The sequence below is a fragment of the Acipenser ruthenus genome, chromosome 1 (assembly GCF_902713425.1).
Source record: "Acipenser ruthenus chromosome 1, fAciRut3.2 maternal haplotype, whole genome shotgun sequence".
In the NCBI taxonomy this organism is placed as follows: Eukaryota; Metazoa; Chordata; class Actinopteri; order Acipenseriformes; family Acipenseridae; genus Acipenser; species Acipenser ruthenus.
In genome coordinates this window covers 49,494,670-49,514,491 of record NC_081189.1, presented here as the reverse complement: position 1 = coordinate 49,514,491, position 19,822 = coordinate 49,494,670, and the positions used below count along the sequence as shown (strand labels likewise).

Sequence of the window (19,822 nt, the reverse complement as noted above, 5' to 3'; positions counted from 1 at the left end):
AAATCAGAACCGGGTGCAGGGTATTTAAGACGTGCAGCAGGGCTGCACGAGGCTGCTGAGTAGAAGGAAGCAGAAAAGAGGTGCTCTGCTTCCGAGTAGCCAGAAAAGTAAGTGCTGTGTCAAACATGTGTTTATGTAAGGGCGGAGAAACAGCTTAGCTGTCCCGTGTTAGACAGGGTGTTCCTGAGAGTTGAGTTAGTGCTCCAAGAGGAGTTAGGTTTTGTTTTGTATTTTGTTTATTAAAATATAGCGCAACCGCGCTTAAATTCCATTTCTGACGTGTTGGGTCTATTTTAAAGGGGCAACGAACCCGTGTGAGTACGATCGTTTACACATGATATACATTTTGTTAGTTTTCGGAATTTAATCGGGAATTTCTAGGTGCTGTTTTCCGAAAACTGACTTTCGGAATATTCCAATACATTTTCGAAAACCGTGTTTACATGACTTTTGATATCGGAATTAGTTTTCGGAAAACTAAGTTTTAAGATATCGGAATTCTTACGCTCATCTAATCTTGTTTGTTTATTTGGCGATGCCGTGGAGTGTTCCACAACATGTTGCTCCAGCGCTTTCTATTTTCTAGCGAGAGTACCCAGTAACTCTGCAGGGAGGTCTCGGAAATGTGATGGACATAATTTCTCTCTTGCAATCCAGCGTTGGACAGTTTCTGTATCAAGGTACTGCGGATGCTTTGATTAGTGTATATTTGTGAGGTGCCTGCCTTCCTGCATATTCTAGGTAACATTGTTGCCAAGTCTTCACTCCCATTGGCTCTAGCGTATACCAAACAGTGGAAGAGTTTAAGGTGCTTTGTTTGGATAAACGGCAGGCGGATTTTCTGGAAGTTTTTAAAAAACTTCATTTAAATGTTTGTTCAATCCAGCACGGAGCCCCATATAGCTGCTGATCCGTGTTGCTCACTTTACAGTTTCTGACTGTGCATGCTTTGATTTTGGTGGTGCAGTGATACGTGGTAAGCACAGGTGCAGTGATTTGCCTTTGTTCTTAAGTAGTTCCTAATCATGACATTATGCTGGATATTGTAATGACTTGGAACACTGATGGACCAATCAGCATACAGCATTCTAACAATCCATTTTATAAATTAGAATAAAACACTACTCAAATACAATGGAATTAATATACATACATATATGTAGTTATACTGCTGGGATAGGCATATTCTTTTTATTGTTAGTAGTAAGCCGTTACTATAAATGTATCATGTTCACACCATCCTGTCAGGGGATATAGCACTAACACCCTCACCATCATATACTATGTCCATAATAATGTTTAGAACTGTATGTTTAGAGGGGGTTGTAGGAAATATGGGTTACAGATGCATGAAGTGAACGTGACTGTAGGAAATACGGGTTACAGATGCATGAAGTGAACGTGACTGTTTGAAATACGGGTTACAGATGCATGAAGTGAACGTGACTGTGAAATATGGGTTACAGATGCATGAAGTGAACGTGACTGTTTGAAATACGGGTTACAGATGCATGAAGTGAACGTGACTGTGAAATATGGGTTACAGATGCATGAAGTGATCGTGACTGTAGGAAATACGGGTTATGAAGTGAACGTGACTGTAGGCCAAATGTATTTATTTATCCCACAAAGAGAGAGGGGGAAAATAAAAGCTGGGACCCAAGTGAAATATTAGTCAAGGCCAGTATATGGAGCAGGAAGCTAAAGTAAAAGAAGAATGAAAGCACATTAAAGCTGAAACAATAATGGGTCATAGTAGGTAAATAAGAGGACTAGCAGAATTGGCTGTTAGCCTTAAATGTTAATTGAAGAATGTTTAAGTTAAAACTACCCAGAAAAAGTTGCTTTAAATAGAAAACGGAAACAGTATAACAGATTAGGTAAGTGCTTAAAACAAAATGGTTATTCCAACTGAATGCCTTCCCTCATTGTTTACTATATGTAGCCTGCTGTATGGACCTGTAACTTTTAGTCCGGAGTTTTGCAAAACTGCTAATCTTAATGCTTTGGAATAGCTTATTTTTAACCTCTTGCACAGTAGCAAAATACATAGGGCCTTATTCACTAAAGACTTTAAGGCGCACCCTCTCCTAGGATAACGTGCGTGCTATTGAACGCCTTATTCATCCACCTAGATAAAGTGCACCTTAAAGCATAAAAATAAGGTGCTGGGTTAATTTGCATCTGCTGAATATGCCTAATGCATTGTAATGTATTCAAATAATGTGGAAAAATAGCACTAATGAGGGGAATGGTGTGCACATGGTATTTATTAAATCGCGTTCTTAGTAGCACGGATGAAAAGCAGGTGCTATGAGCTGAGACTCATCTGATAAAGTGTTTTTTCTGATCATGGAGGCACTCCTTATTATCAGAGAAAGGCAGCGTTTTCAAAAGAGGAAGAAGAAAGGCTCTGGTCGATTAAATCCTACACCACACAATTACTTATCTACAGTCTCCATATAAAAAATAATTATCATTATAGTAGTTTTCCGATTATTATTATTATTATTATTTTTTTTTTTTTAAATACCTTTTTAAAGGTTCCGGACCAAAACAATACTAGTTATCACTTTCCCAAGCTCCATTTCTTGGTGCTGAAGGAACAGCCGACAGACACGAAATAGGAAACAGCAGAAGTAACTTAAGAGAATTTGGCTTTACTGTCTCGTGCCCCTCCTATGTAATTTAAGTAATTGTTGTAATAATAATAATAATAAAATAATAAAGCAGACAGAATGACAGTCCAGTGTTAGATACCTGCCGGACTGGCCTGGACGGAGCAGTTTATTTAATGTGAGGTGAACAGACTCGGACACTTGTTTGATGTGGAACAGGAACAGGTTTAAGCCTTTTTGCTAAATCAGTTTATTCTACTTTTCTGTTCTAACATCATGGTTGACAGTGATTGGGGAAGCTGTTGTTTCTGCTTTGTGATGACTTTTTTCAGTGTAAATATTTTAACTCTTACCTGAAAAACAGTAAATGCTAAATTGTGGTCTACTTTATGTCCACCTTATAAAGACATTTTATTTTCACCATCAGTGAATTTTCAAACAAAATTAAAACATAAATAAATGTATAAAATAACAAGAAGACATGTGAAATGTCCCCTTCTTGTACTAGACAGGGCGATATTTACCAAAAATATGTTCGATCTTTGCTTCAAGAGTTTTTTTTTTTTTTCAGTATAAATCAACTCAGATACTCAGTTTGTTTTTCTATAAGTTAAAACAGATCTGAAATTGCAAACACAACTCCTGAAATAAGAGCAAATATCTTGCCAAGATAATGGAAGATATATTTTCTTATTACTGTTATAATGGGATTTCTTTGCCTAATACAAGAAATCAGAGCTTCACAAGATTACATTTCTTTCAGTGAATGAATGTACCATAGTTATAATCAGTACATGTTTTTTTCTTTTTTTACATACTTGAAATTCAGCACTATAATCAAGCTTCACTAATTTACTTCTCCAAATATTAAGGTACGATACAATTTTGTTTTCTATTTAATAAAATGGTCATATAACGTTATGATGCTATTAAATATATCTTTGAGTTTATCATAATGACAGTTGATAAATATTCTATCAATTCAAGGCTGTTTCAATTTGTTTGAAATTGCGCAGGGCCAATATGACCCGAAACATAACGGACGCATCTAAATTGTAAACGTAACAGGAGGGTTAAGACTTTATATACCGTAACATAGGCGTTAACAGTTTGTGACTTTATGGGCCCATAGTTTACTACCACAAAAACGGTTAATTTATGTATGAAAGCAAAGATCCACAATGAATGCTAATGAGTGGTATGAACATGTTTGTAACACCTTGGTTGTTATCCTCAGAATTTGTTCACCAGTACAACTCTCTTCAATGCAAGCAGGCTTGGTGTTCCAGTGATTAAAGAAAGGGACTTGCTACCATGAGGTTCCCAGTTCAATCCCAGCTCAGCCACTGACTCACTGTCTGTGACCCTGAGCAAGTCACTTAACCTCCTTGTGCTCTGTCCTTCGTATGAGATGGAAGTCCTATTGTAAGTGACTTTGCAGCAGCAGTTGTGATGCACCCCTAGTCTCTGTAAATCGCTTTGGATTATAGCATCTGCTAAATGGATAATTAATAATAATAATAAAATAAGTGAATGTTGAGCAACCTTTATGTTGAAAAAACACAGCATTGTAATCAAAATATATTAAGATGTAATGTTTGTCCAAATGAAAGGTTCATTGAAATGGGTCCTTGAACTGAGCACAGCCTTTTCAGTTGTACTGTAATAAAGCGCTGTGAGACAAGCAGCTGCCTGTAAGACTGGGATCTGCTGTGTACAAGTCAGCCTCCTGGGGTTTATATAATATTATCAAGCCAGAGAAAAGCTTATTCTTTCTTTGAAATACAGAATTTATTTTCATGTTTAAACTATATATCTAATGCATATAAACTGGCAACAAAAGTATAAAATCAGTTTTAGAAAAACTCAAAATACCTTTAAAAGGCTTTTAAATATTTTACTGTGCAAATGTATATTTTTTCCATATAAATTATTGAGATCTTGCAAGGAAGTTTTTTCACCTATTCTTCTTCAAACATAAGCATTCTCTAGATAATGCAGATTTTCCAGGAATGTGTTTGGCATATGCTGAAGGCATTCAAGACTTCAGCCATCTTTAGTGTAAGGTCTTTTAATTACAGCATGGTGAATAATTGGCTATATGGTCCCACAAAAGGGGTCTGGGTGGGTTAATCTGGCTTGTAAAAAATCAAATGATGTGGAAAGAACACATATCACAGTACATTAAAAATAGGTTTAGCAATGTTTAGTTATTAAAAAAATAAATAAATACGCTCTTGCCCCATTCTTATGATTTAAAACAATGAACACATGGTCCAATGTCTCCAGGTCTTCCTGATAGGATTAAGTACCATTTTAGGTAGGGTTTAACATTGGTGTAAGTGCGTCACCTATTTATCCGGATCATTGCAGTGAGCCAACCATAATGAACAGACAAGCTTTTTTTAAAAAGGTCTGGGTGGGTGTTGTGTTGAGGCTGCTTTGTTTCAGCTTTTCATACTGACATTGTGTTTCAATCCAAACTAAGGCTGTTTCACAAACCAAGAGATACAGGGGGCAAATACTTTTTCACAGCACTGTATGACATGGTTTATTTAGAGTTCCAGAAAACTTTTGACAAAGTCCCGCATAAAAAATGAATTCTCAAACTGAACGCAGTGGGGATTCAAGGAAATCCATGTACATAGATTAGGGAGTGGTTAAACGTAGAAAACAGAAAGCACTGAAAATTGAGCGAGGTAACCAGTGGTGTACCACAAGGATCAGTATTAGGTCCTCCGCTATCCTAATTTACATAAATTACTCAGATTCTGGTATAGTAAGCAAACTTGTTAAATTTGCAGACAACACAAAAATAGGAGGAGTGGCAAACACTGTTGCAGCAGCAAAGGTCATTCAAAATGATCTAGCCAACATTCAGAACTGGGCAGACACATGGCAAATGACATTTAATAGAGAAAAGTGTAAGGTACTGCACGCAGGCAATAAAAATGTGCATTATAAAGATCATATGGGAGATACTGAAATTGAAGAAGGGAGTTTATGTTGACTCAGAAATGTCTTCATCTAGACAATGTGGGGAAGCTATAAAAAAGGCCAACAAGATGCTCGGATATATTGTGAGAAGTGTTGAATTTAATCAAGGGAAGTAATGTTAAAACTTTACAATGCATTAGTAAGACCTCATCTAGAATATTGTGTTCAGTTCTGTCACCTTGGTACAAAAAGGATATTGCTGCTCAAGAAAGAGTGCAAAGAAGAGCGACCAGAATTCCCGGGTTTAAAAGACATGCCCCTTATTCATTTATATTTTTGTACTGTTATGATTTATTACTGTTTTTATGTATATATGTATATGTTCCTTTTATTATTAATATGAGTTCACGTTTGTGTGTTTTGGATTGGCAGGGAGGGGGTTAAATTCCTCCCTGCCAAAATACATGTGAGACTGTGGCTGGAGCCTTAATTGAGTAATTGTTAATCAATGATTAATTGGGCTCCAGCCACAAACTGGTCCCCTGTGCCATTTGTTTTCTGAGTGTTTTGTTTGGTTTAAACTGTTTGTTTTGTTTAATAAAAGCTGAGTGTCGTAGCGTTACAGTTTTGCCCCGCCTTTACTTGTTTTGAGTCTGTGTTTCTGGTCTGACATCACCCTCTGCAAAGCCACCTGCTCACAGGCATTCACAACAGAAAATAGGAGGCACTTTTTTACACAGAGATTTGTGAGGGTCTGGAACAAACTCCCCTGTAATGTTGTTGAAGTTGACTCCCTGGGATTCTTCAAGAAGCTGCTTGATGAGATTCTGAGATCAGTAAGCTACTAACAACCAAACGAACAAGATGGGCTGAATGGCCTCCTCTCGTTTGTAAACTTTCTTATGTTCTTATATTGTATTAAAGAAGAAAGAGAAAAATCTTTACCCATTTTAAAAACATAATCTTATTACTGCACAATATCACATTGGTTCAGTTTATCAAATTTAGTCTAGACTAGTGGCTTGAGTGGAGTTATAAGGGAAAATACTTAGTAAGGACTGGCTAATGCTGACTAAAGATAAACCTTCTACATTAAAAGCCATTGGATTTCCTGTACTGGCACATTCACTTTTGTTTAAGTGTTTTATGCTTTTTAAAATTTGAAACAATAATTACATAAATGTAGGTAGTGATAAACAGTATCTGGTGCAGAAGACGCTATCACTCTTTGTTCACAGGCCAGGTGCAGTCCATCTCCAGATAAACTGGACATTTGCTGTTCTGTTCTGTACCATTGCTGCAGAACATAGAGGGAATGTGTAGAAACAAAGGTGTGACAGGGTGAAGGTTGTGTAGGGGAATGAAGTGCGGCACTTTACGACTAGTGTCCCTGCCTTGTCAAGATGTACTAGCATTAGGCTTATAGCCTATTGTGACAGAGAGCGAATGAAGCCTTGACCATTCACTTTGCGACACTCTACAATAACTCATATTTTTTAAATTTTTTCCCACCTCCTGACAGGGTGTGAGATATCTTTATCTGGGCTCCGTCTGGCTGCACTGGCTTCGACATCTCCATGAAATCTCTGTCTTTCCATCTCTGTTTCACCCCAGGATTACCTTATAGGGCATTACAGGCACCACAGCCACTCGCCATTTCAGACCCTACTGCCGTCTCGAACAGTACCTTGGCGCTGGGGTAAGACCGTATGTCACCATGGATATAGGAGGTCCTTAGACTTAATCAATTACATGGGTCTGACTAAACCTATCGAGACCAAAGTAACCATACTTCCCGAATCGAGCAAAGCTTCAACATTATTACCTCCTATGTTTATTCTACAACAGTGGTTGCAATCTGACCTGACCCGTCAGCACCAACACCACTGTGCATGTATACAGTCCCACGTAACCGTCTCCCTCCTCCACATTACATTGCAATTTACAGCAATATGACCTGGACCTTGACATTTAAAACAAATTATATGTGGTTCTATCAGTCCCGTTTTCAGTCTAGCTCCCCCTTCTGGCTTTGATGGCGAGAATGCTTTTTTATTATTATTTTCCAGTCCCTTCACAGCATACCGCTGCCCTTCTGTTCCCTTTTTACTTGAAACAGTCTTACCGGTATAGGCGTTGTCTCTCTTCTGGGGGCCCTGGTCCGCTCCAATTGGTTTCACAAGGTCTCCCGCTGCGAGGTATCGCTCCACCAATGCGACAAGCTGGTTTGCATCTGCCGGATCTCCCTGTCCGACCCATCTTCTGATGTTGGAGGGTAATCCACGAAGAAAGTGGTCTATGACCACTCGATCCAAAATAGCAGATGGGCTGCATACCTCAGGCTGTAGCCATTTCCTGGCGAGATGTATGAGGTCATACATTTGTGACCGTGGTGCTCTGTTGAGCTGGTAAGCCCACCCATGAAACCTCTGGGCTCATACCGCTGATGTCACTCCGAACCAGGCTAAGATCTCCTCTTTTAGCAAGGTGAAATCATCTGCTTGTTCAGGTTCCATATCGTAGTATGTCTTCTTCGCATCTCCCACTAAGAATGGTGCTATATTCTCAGCCCACTGGTCCTGTGGCCACATTTCCCATTCTGCGATGTGTTCAAAAGTCTTGAGGAATGCTTCCATGTCATTCTGTTCGGTCATCTTCTGGATGAACTTGTTAGCCTTGATAGGTAGTGTGTGTGTAGGGGGGGGGGGGGCTCTCTGGTACTGAGAGCTAGGATTTTTTGATCCAACTCATGTACCTCCTGTCGCAGTGCTTGGGAAGTGTGTCTTTGCTCTTCCAAAAACATGTGGTTGGTCGGTTGGTCTCTTGTTGCACCCGGGTCACTTCTTGCTGCGCTCGCCTCTTGCTGAGACATCACCACTTGCAGGAGGCGCTGTACCACCACTTCCATGTTGCCCGGTTCGTGCTATCCTTTATCTGTTGAGACCAGTGGAGCGGTTACCCGCATTCTCCACCATGCTCGTCACATTGGGTGACGCCCACGGTCAGCACAACACCCGGACAACAACGCACTGACTGTTCACTAAAATAACACTGTAAATTCACAACCAGCACTACAGCATTCACTGGGAGAGGTGACCGTGTTTGGGTATTTGCATTGGGATTATTGTTCTTGTGGGATAATTGTTCATTGTAAACGGGACTGCAACCCATCATCATTTACTGTGCAATACACATCGTTGTGTATTGCCAGCAATCATTGTTTGTCTCTGTTTGGTCATCAGACCCCTGGATTAAAATAAAACAGAAACCTCTTCACTCGTACTTTGTTTGTCTGTTGTTTCTTGTTGAATTACTGCACCTGCACTTACCACTTTGCCACAGGGTCCCATTAACAAAATACAAAATGCTGCGCAGCTAATCAATACTTTTATTGTTGGGGCCTGAGATAGTCATTTGTGCAAGACCTTATCACATGTTCTTTAGATTTAAACAGCTGATAGAGAGTGAAGGAGGAGCAACACATGTATACTCTCAGGGGACCCCCAGCACTTTTTTGTTATTTACTATTTTCTCAGTTCTACCTATGGTTTAACTCAGACCTTACCCTGACTATTACAGCAAGGATACTACTTACGAAAACAGCAGAATTACCATGTTCACAAATGAATAACAAAGTGTGAATCTAACAATACAGCAGCTTGCAAAGATACAGTACTTCCATACTGTACCAAAACAATTCACATAGACAATACATACATTTAATACAACTAGCAGTCCAGATAAGTTGTGTACCTGCCGTTTTTACACATAAGAAATTCCTAAATACACACTACATTTAAATCTAATGCATAACAATATTAGGGCTGTGTTAGAGGTTCGAAGGTTTGTTCTTTAGCCAGGAATTCAAAGGTAGTTTTAAACCTTCGAAGGTTCGTAAGGTGGCATTCAAGCACTGCGATTTTTTTTCTCTGAAACCGTTTGAAAATGAGTGAATACTTTAAATAACAAATTAAATGTCACTCACATGCAAAAATTCGAACTTTTGATTGGTATAATGCATATTATGTAAACAAAAGTTGTTGTATTAAAATCAACTACCAAATTGTTATATGTAGCAACTCTATATAGCACCGCTGCCGTATATGGAGCAGGGTATGTTATCCAAAGCACTGGGGGGGTACCTATAGCGGTTGTATTGCTTCAGTAAAATATGTACTGAATACCTAGTGTACATGACAGTGCAACAGAAGTGCTATGGTAGAATATGTTTGAAACATACAAAATATACGCTAACACCCTCCCCGCTCCAGCTCGTGTTATCCAGAGGCAAACCTTTAATTTCTTCATTTGACATCTCAACAGAAAAAGTGTTGTATAGCATAAGCTGTATTGAAAGAAATGTCTCAAAGCCCCTCTGCTGTTTAGGATTTTTTTTGTTAAATGCCCAGACAACCAAAAAAAAAAAAAAAGGTGAATGTAAACTGTGCAAGCGACTGGTGATGTATCATGGAGGCACAACCAGGGTCACCTTGACAAGTATAAGTTCATATTATTATTAATACTTTTAGTACTAGTAAAATGTGATTGATAACCTGCTTGGAATGGTGACTGTTAAATAAAGCTTTGTTTTGCCTGTCGCCCGCTCGGTCACACTGCGTACCAACCCCCTTTGACTGGCGTTTGTTACCATCAAAGCATTCTCCCACCAGACCCCAGCCTTGTCTAATTGATGCTCCCTCCCATTTTTCGATCCGTCTCTATCTTTTTGTTTTTCTAGGCCAAAAATTGGGGGAAAACATATCAGTTATAAAGGGGAAAATCTCACCAATCGGTTCCCCTTTCTCTTCTTCTGCCACGTTTACGTGTGTGACCGGAGTTGCCATTAATTTCACCAATTCCTTATAGTTTAGCCAGTCCCAGCCCAGAATTACTGGGTGTGGCAGCATTTCCTCCACCCCTACTACCAGGTGACATTTAATCAGTCCTACCAACAAATATATAAATTTAGTACGGGGTATGACGCTGTGTCTCCATGGATACAGGAGATGGCGACCTTGCCTTGTGGCTGCCACGACACACCGCCCAAGACAGCCGTTCGAATTAAGGTCTGCTCACACCCTGTGTACACTAATGCGTGGATTTTCACTTTCCCGATAACCACATAAACAATACAAGGCCCCTCCCGACCATTTCCCCATCGCTTACCCTCTTCTGATGCCAAATAACATGCTGCCACATCACACTCCATTGCCGATGGGCATGACTTGGTGAGGTGTCCTGAAACAAATAGGAGGGCCAGAGGGAGCTGAGGTTAAGTATCTGTCCCATAGCTGATAAGGCAATGGGGCAGGGGCAGGAAATCTACCCCAGCTGGGGGCTAACCTTGGCCTCCATGATGGGGAGGTAAGGTGGCCCATGGGGGTCGGCAATCTAGGAGGTCTTGTTCCAGGCCCTGGTAGTGGTGGAGCTCCAAGAGGAGGCCATACTCAGCTGCTCCGTTGTAGGGGAGCGGTGAGTAAGCCGGTGTTGGCGGAGATCAGGGAGTCCTTGAAGTCTTCAGCCAGTTTCACAGCAGCTTCCAAGTTGTTGGGATTGTGGCGCCGTATCCATGACTGGGTTTCGGCACCAACCACATGGCAAAACTGCTCGGTGACAATCGCCTCGCCCATCTGTAGCCCCGTCTTCTGAGCGAGGCTGAGCCAGTGCACGACTACCCTGGGGCATGTCCCCGGCGATCTCTGGTACTCCCTGAATTGTACCCTGTGTTTTTCCCCCATGATTGTTCAGGCGGCGGAAAATGGCTTGTTTCACCAGGTCGTACTTGGCGGCTTCGGCGTTCGTCATGGCTTGGTATGCTGCCTGGGCCTCCCTGATCAGGTAGTACCCCAGCTGGCTAGCCTAGAACTCCCATGGCCATGACGTGGTGGTAGCCAGCCGCTCAAACGCAACCAGATATGCTTCCGGGTCATCCTCCACTGACATCAGAAATACTGACCCTTTCAACTAGAGCCATGTACCTCTCCTCTTTCATTCTCTCCTCGGCCTCCCGTCTGTTATCAAGCGCCTCCAACAGTGCCGCCAGTGTAGCGTGATCCATCTGGGGCGATGACTTGGTGTACCGTAGCTCTGCCCCCTTTCTAGATGGCCGACTTCCACCTAACCATTGGAATTAATTGTCCGACCATCCAGTCCGGGGTACTCTGTTCCCTTTTAACCAAGAGGAAAAAGCTATATACAATAATTCTTCATTGCACGACTGTTTTTAACTTTCTTCACATATAAGGACTGGTAACTAAACAACTCATGAATTTCTGTGGTGCATAAATCGATTGTATGATTAATTCTGTTTAAAGTGAGTATGAAGTAATATTAACTTATGTTGAATTACATGGTAGAATATGAATGTGTTGTTGAATACATTTAGAATCTTAATTACAACTGAATATATGGTTAATTTGTCTTGAACATACTTAGTATAACACTTGATTATACATACAAAACAATTACAATCTACTCTTATTTGTGTAACTTTTAAAATAAAACAATGTATTTACTTTCAACAAGATTTGTCGTTTTGTTTTTGTATGTTGAAACAAGCACTGATATATGATAACATTGAATTGAATCAAAGTTGAATATTGTCTAAACCTTAAATCCTATGCCGAATGAATCAATCATATTTATAGCCATTCGATGATTACTTTAATATATATTGATATGTTCAGTGTAACTTTTGATTACACCTGAATATTAATGCAATTTTGATGGTAAGATAGATCATTTTATAGTAAAATATTGTTTATGCATAGCTAAAGGCGTGTCTTGAGATAGCTTAAAGTTTGTTACAATTACTTTATCATAAAAATTATTTACTCAGGCCTCGTAATTGGGGACTCATTAAATGATCACCAACAACTACATCTCCCATAATATAATGTCTTCAGTTACTAGGAAACTGTACACAAGAAAAAACAACCCAACAAACATTATCCAATCTCTGGCTAGCCCTGTTGTCTTTGCAGCCAATCACAGTAAGAATAAGACAAATTTGATAGCAAGCTACATAGGTTGAAGTGTAAACACCACAGTCCAGCTACAGATCCAGCTGGAACCGTAGTCAGAGGCAACCACTAAAAAAAGGTGCCTATCGCTTATTAATGCATTTCTGTATGGCTTTGAAGTTTTAACATGTTTATTGTGTTTAAGAATTTAATGTTAAAATATAAGTAACATAATTAATTTGCAGTCGTGTGATACCTCAAAAAAAATGCACTGAGCCAATAAAGAATCTTGTAGAACACACGTGTGGTTGTACAGTAGTTCAAAGTAACATTGCAGTTAAAATGTAAGGCTCTTTTTTAATGCCTATGTCATTACCATTAAAGATTGTACAGTATTTATCAAGATTACTCATGACTTCAAAGTAATATTGCATTTTACCCCCTGAAAATACATTTTAGTCTCTCTGTGTTAAAATTAGAGGGTAAGTTACTCCCAGACCCAAAACCTTATCTGGAGCACTGAATATAACCAAACATGAAGTGATGGAACCCAATGGGCTTGTAGGTTGATTTAAGCATATAGCTCAGACTGAAGCACTAGAAACTAGTGTTCTGCGGTATATGGATACCTATGGTATATCATGATACCAAAATCCTACCATACCTAATATCGGGGTCTCCTCCTCCTCCTCTCTTTGTCTGGCCACATAGAAATCCAGTGTGCACTCCATATTGCTTTTATTTCTCTTTTTTCTCTCTCTTTTCTTTACCTGCTTCCCTGGTAGTTTCAACGGTATTTATAGTCGACCATGTAATTTGTGCACAGTTTAGACCTGTTTTTCACGTCAATTGAAATGCAAACGCTAACACACATCACTACAATTGTATGTAAATGAGGACACTCCCCTAAAGTTCAGCCCATGTCCAGCGCTAATGCTGACTTGCCGGGTAGGCACTAAAACATGGTTGCTAATCACATAGGTGGGCAAAGTCTTTCTGCCCACACGTGTGCCTGATTTTGGTGCGCTAACTGTCTGCAAAAGTGTTTTGCGATTTCCTTAGGGGTTTGCGAACGTTGCTAAATAAGGCCCATAGTGTTTAAAATTAAGGAATATAACATTTGTGTGTATTCCCTAATGTAACGCATTACTTTGTTCATTTAAAAAAAAATATGGTTTACAGTGTACATGAATCAATCAGGCTAGCCAAGTTTAGCATTATACTCTGTGTTTACAGTATACAGTTTTGGACAGTATAGATTCATGAAGGTGTTATGTTGTATGTGACTTTTTAAAAACATAAGAAATTTTACTAACAAGAGGAGGTCCATTTGGCCCATCTTGCTCATTTAGTTGTTTATTGATCCAAGTAAGAACCTCATCAAGCCATTTCTTGAAGTACTGTGTGAATCAGCTTCCACAGCAGTGCTTCATTTTTTCATTCCTTGCTCACATTTTTAGAGCACTTCTAAAATACCCCTGTATGTAAAACATCTGGCCTAGTTATAAAAAGTCTGCTTCAAGGAAAGTATTTCTGTGTTATTTTGTTATATAGAAGAATTAATAGATTCTTGTAATCGGAGTAGTTGAAGCTGGCCAAAACGCCAGAGTTCTCTTTTTATAAGTAAGAAATTATATATATATAATTTATAATATATATATAATGTAGCCTAGAGTAGTTTCTGTTTGTTACCACCAGGGGAAGCTGGTTTAATTGAGACCCCCTGGGGATATGTCTTGCTGTACCCTCTATTCTATTGTGACCTCCCGCATGTCAGAGGTCAATGTTTTTGTTTTCTGTTGTGAAGGTAAGCCACATGGAATTATTCTCCCTTTTTATCTATGTTCAAATCTTACTTTAAAATTGCCATGAATTGTTATTATCATTTGATATTAATTAATAAGTACCTGTTAAACACCCTTTGAGTTATATTGGTTGTCAAAACGTGTTAAGTTATGGTTAAAAAAAACACTTGGGTTGTGATGCAATGATTTGTGTCTGAAGGTATTTTTGATCTCTGGTTATACAGGAATGGTGGGCATTTGTATTTTATTTTGGAAGATCTCTTTTACATACATTTTAGTTTTTTATATCTGTTGCATAAAGAATGTTTTTGTTTTCTGTTGTGAAGACTGGATGACTGTCTGGATGTGACTGCACCAACAAAAGAATGAAAAAACAATAAAACTGTGTTTGATCACCCGCAAAATCAAATGGTTGAATTATTTTTATTTTAAAACCAAATTAAGAAATAAGAAAATAACACAACGCAAAGTCAGTAGCCTATAATAACTACTGTAGGGGCTGAATATTTAAAAGAGTTTTGCTGTTACTGGTATAGTACTGTATTACATTTTTTTGTTTTGTTTTGCTACAAAGTTAGTATTTTTTGTTTTTCGCTGTTCTACATTTTTTTAAAGAAACTGTTCATTTTAACCATTATTTTTATACAACAGTACTCACACACGTTTGGTCACCATAACTTGCATGAAACCGCACTGTAATAATCCAGCACCTCTGCACTTAAGCATTTGTATATCAGATGACAGTTCATCTGATATCCCAGCAAGCCTTTCTTCTTAAAGGCGTATCAGCCTCTATAGATGAACCCTCAATATCTCTCACAAGCACCTGGGTACATATTTTTACAATACCACAACAAAAGGAATAGGCTTTTTTTTTTTTGGGGGGGGGGGGGGGGGGTGAATATGTACAACTATTATGTACTATATATCAACTTACAGTACAATAATACGACAAAAAATGGACTGAATGATAATACCCGAAAATAATCTTAATATTTTTAATAAAGTAGTCGGTGCAAATATAGCATTAGGTGGTGGATTGCGGCGATCGCCATCTTATTTTGAAAACCCTGCATTCATTGTCACTATTTTTGCTTTGAAAATAATCTGTTATTTTTTTAGCAGTCATTTTAACGTTTTAGCCTCAAGAAGTGCTTAACACTGAAAACCCGCCCCTTCAACTCTCTGATTGGTTAAATGTTGTGTCAAGACGTAACACAGCTGTGATGTGGTTCCAAGATTATTTTTTTGACTCAGCAACACGCAACTGATGTAGTCTGCTGGAAGCGCAATCAATCCTTATTGTTAAAGGCACAGTAGCATCTGCAAGACGGGCGGATCGGATTTTTTCAGCCGGGCGGCGAGAGCCACTTCGCCGGACGGCCTGCTCAGCTGAAAAGGCCCGGGGAGAACCCTGCTTTATATATATATTAGTGGCACCCTAATTTCGTATTCGATTATCGTATAGGCATTTATCAACAATAATCGATGCATTGACATTTTATTTTTCTAAATCAAGAACAAACATTAGTTTTTTAACAGAAGATCCAATAACTAAAAACAGTGTTGTGCATAATAGTTAAACAAAAAGGCACAACTTACATTGAAATTAGAACACTTCCAATTATAAAAAAAGAAATACAAAGGACTTGAGTTTAACACCTGAAAAGAATATGCGTGTATCTGCATCAGATGTCCCTAACATTGTAATAATGATAAATAATACTATATTTTAACATAAGTAATTTCTATCTGAACGATGGTTGTTCATTACTGTTAACATGTTATGTTCAAATGAAAGCAAAACATTTTAATTAATCTCACAAATCCTAACTAATTTAACTATCGTACTAAATTCAGCTTCTTTTTATATAATATTGCCAATTATTATATAAAACAAAAGAAGGTAATCGGTAGATAATTAACAGATTTAAAAGAAAAAAAATGTATTGCCTTAATTTTTAAATCAAGAAAACATGAATACAATAGGCCTATTTCTGATTTGGCTTGTCTAACGTGAATGTAGAGGCCTAAAATGTGTATCCTAGCAACTGGATACTTTAAATATGGAGCAGAGCTCGAAATCAGCTGACCTCGGCCTTGGCTTAAAAGGATGATCCCCATTAACTATAGATTTATCTTCCCTGAGGACAGTCATCTGAAGTTTAACTCTATTCTTACCCTCACAAAGTGGGAAAATCCAGATACTGGCATCAGTCAGTTAGAATATGTTATAACAAGTATGTCTGTGACATAGATCTTCTGTTATAAGTATGAATTTGTCCACTGTGAGGTCACAGCCGCCCAGAATTTTGTTTTATTTATGAATCCCCTTGCAATCCAATGCAATCGGACAAGCTCTCAATACAATCCAGTGCAAATGGAGCATGCATGTTTTATCGTTTTAATGTTTGTTGGGTCTACTGAAGTCAAACTTACCTAAACTGCAGGTTATTTTATACTAGGAAGCAGCAACTTTGCAACTTTTACTGCAATAGCATTGTCTTGCAAACTGAAGTGTAATACTCTAAATCTAAGTATAAAATACAAGAAAAGAACCAAGAGATATTCAATAAAGGTGGAGAGGGGGAGCAGTAATAATGTTACAAATGAACATATATATATATATATATATATATATATATATATATATATATATATATATATATATATATGTATAAAATATATACAAATACATACATACATACATATAGATTGATAGATAGATATTAGCTTTTACCCAGCTAACAGTGAATTTAATTCAACCCTGAAGTTCAAATCACTACCCCAAAGTTATAATACAACTAAAATCTATTCATTTTCTTTAATTTAAGACTTCAATAATTGTGGAACATGTAACTGAAAAGCTTGTAACAACATAAAAGTGGTCTGGAGAAAAACTAGACTGTGTAACTATTCACACAGTGGGTATTATAAAACAACACTAAAAGGATATCCACCACAATATTTTTCATAAACCCATTTGTATCAATATACTGGAAGTATGGGGCCCTAAATTGTAAAATACAGGTAATTTACACAAACACACATAGAGGAATTTCCCAGAGTGAGTTTTATCAAATAATATTTTACATATAAATTAAAACCTTTGTACAATTCCACCAGTGAAATCTAATATTTTTTACATACAAATACCCATTTTTGCAGTTGGGTTTTTGCTGGAGTAATCTAGGTACCTTGCTCAAGGGTACAGCTGCAGTGTCCCCAATCTGGGATTGAACCCACGCCCCTCCGGTCAAGAGTCCAGAGCCCTAACCACTACTCCACACTGCTGCACTACTTTGTAGTTATTGGATTTTATCAGTTTGTTTCTATTAACCACTAACAGTAAAATATGAATGAATTTACTGCCGTTGCTATGTGAATGCTGTTACATATGCTCTGCATATGTGAAGAGGTACATTAGGAGATTTCTTAACATGTTCACTAACCACACTAACCATGTGTGTCAGTCATCGTCGCCCCCCTTTTCGGTTTGGAGTACACATTGTAAACTCATCCATACAATCCCAACTCAAACACATATTGTACTGTAGAAAACGATTATATTCTGTTACCAATATGGACATGCCAAATGATAAACTGTTATGACACTACTTCCCTAATTACTCCCTATAATGTATTTCTACATAAGTAATAACCTACATTAAATATTACAGAGTCAGTCCATTGTAGCCAATCTTAACTGACTGGCTTTGTTTCAAAAAAGCTTTTGAAACTGCACCTATTGCAAGGGCATGATTTTTTAATGAACCCACAAGGTACCTCAGAGCTTATTTAAATCTCATCTGAGCAATATCCAATATATTTTCTAATCAATATGCTAACTACAGATGCTCTAAAAATAAAACTATTGTAACGTTAATATTAAGCACTCTAGAGCCACCATGAGGTATATATATATATATATATATATATATATATATATATATATATATATATATATATATATTGAATAGACACTGGCATTTCTATTTACTGCAACATATGCACAACACTTTGGTTTCCCTGTCAAACCATCTCCCTTTTCAAATATCCTGTGTAAGTTGTAAAACTTAAAGTATGGCAGCATAAACAAATATGTAAATATGAGTATACAGATTCCTAATATTTAAATATGATTATACAGATTCCTAATATGTAAATATGAGTATACAGATTCCTAATATTTCAACATGATTATACAGATTCCTAATATTTACATATGATGATACAGATTCCTAATATTTAAATATGAGTATACAGATTCCTAATATTTCAACATGATTATACAGATTCCTAATATTTACATATGATTATACAGATTCCTAATATTTAAATATGAGTCTACATATTCCTAATATTTAAATATGGTTATACAGATTCCTAATATTTCAACATGATTATACGTATTCCTAATATTTAAATATGATTATACAGATTCCTAATATACGTGGCAGTTTTATTTTGGATTAATCTTAAAACAGGGTAGCAGTTTCTGCCTGGTGTATACTTCTGCAAGCTGCCAGTCATTTGCAGTTTCCCACTAAATAGCTACCGCTCCCTCAACAACGCTCCAATTGTTTGAATTTCAATAAACAAACACGTCAATATTGCCAGTCAGTGTAACTTTAAATGTTACAAAAAAATAACGAAATGTTGCTCTGACAGTTTCTTTTTTTTTTTTTAAGGTTACATCAGCCACATGAATTCCAAATAGCAAAAACGTGTAATATGTAGTGTAACTGGCAGGCACATTCGTTAAAAAGCATGCAAAGAGTGAGTAGTCTAACTTACCTGTCATGTGTGCAAGAAGCTTACTGTCCATCTGTTGAAGTAACAAACGGTGATCGTGTGAGCGAGTAACTGACGTTGAGCTCTAGCACTCACAACTAATCTTTTCGGCTCAGACGCTCAGTCTGCTCTCTCTCTCTCTCTCTCTCTCTCTCTCTCTCTCTCTCTCTCTCTCTCTCTCTCTCTCTCTCTCTCTCTCTCTCTCTCTCTGAGAGACGATCTTGCAAGGTCAAAATTGCAAGCAGGGCAAAATAATGAAACTCAAATAGTTTCGCATGGGACTCATGTTTGGGGTTTCCTGGAGATGTGATCCTCAAAGATGTTATGATTTGGAGGTGGCTCCTATTGGTGGAAAGTGATTGACTCCCTGGAACTTACACAATAGATATTGATTGGTGTCTCAGCAAAGATGATACAGCATAATGTACAGTACAACAGGAAAAGTAATATGAATATTATATGTTGTATTATTGTTCTGACATTTTAAATGACTTGAACAGACTTCAAATGCCCGTATTTTTTTTAAATTGAGATGTAATGATTTATTATTTCACTATAATGACCCACTGTTATTTAACTCACTAGAATCCTTAAGTGCCTTAACCAATTTTGGGCAGAATTTCATACACTATATTACCCACATATAAGGCTATTGTATAGTTCAGCTTTAAACAGAAGAAAAAAATACTTTTCCCCTTCCACACAC

The 19,822-nt window shown here is 37.8% G+C and overlaps 1 protein-coding gene across 2 annotated transcripts in view; it reads right to left on the bottom strand.

The window, feature by feature from the left end:
- LOC117420497 (FERM and PDZ domain-containing protein 1) overlaps nucleotides 1–19,240 on the bottom strand; it is a 212,424-nt gene extending 193,184 nt beyond the window's left edge. For both annotated transcript variants that reach the window (XM_034921745.2, XM_059025940.1), the window contains exon 1: nucleotides 19,120–19,240. The gene's annotated coding sequence lies outside the window, so the exon portion shown is untranslated. The remainder of the gene's footprint in view (nucleotides 1–19,119) is intronic.
- Between the last annotated feature and the right edge of the window lie 582 nt (nucleotides 19,241–19,822).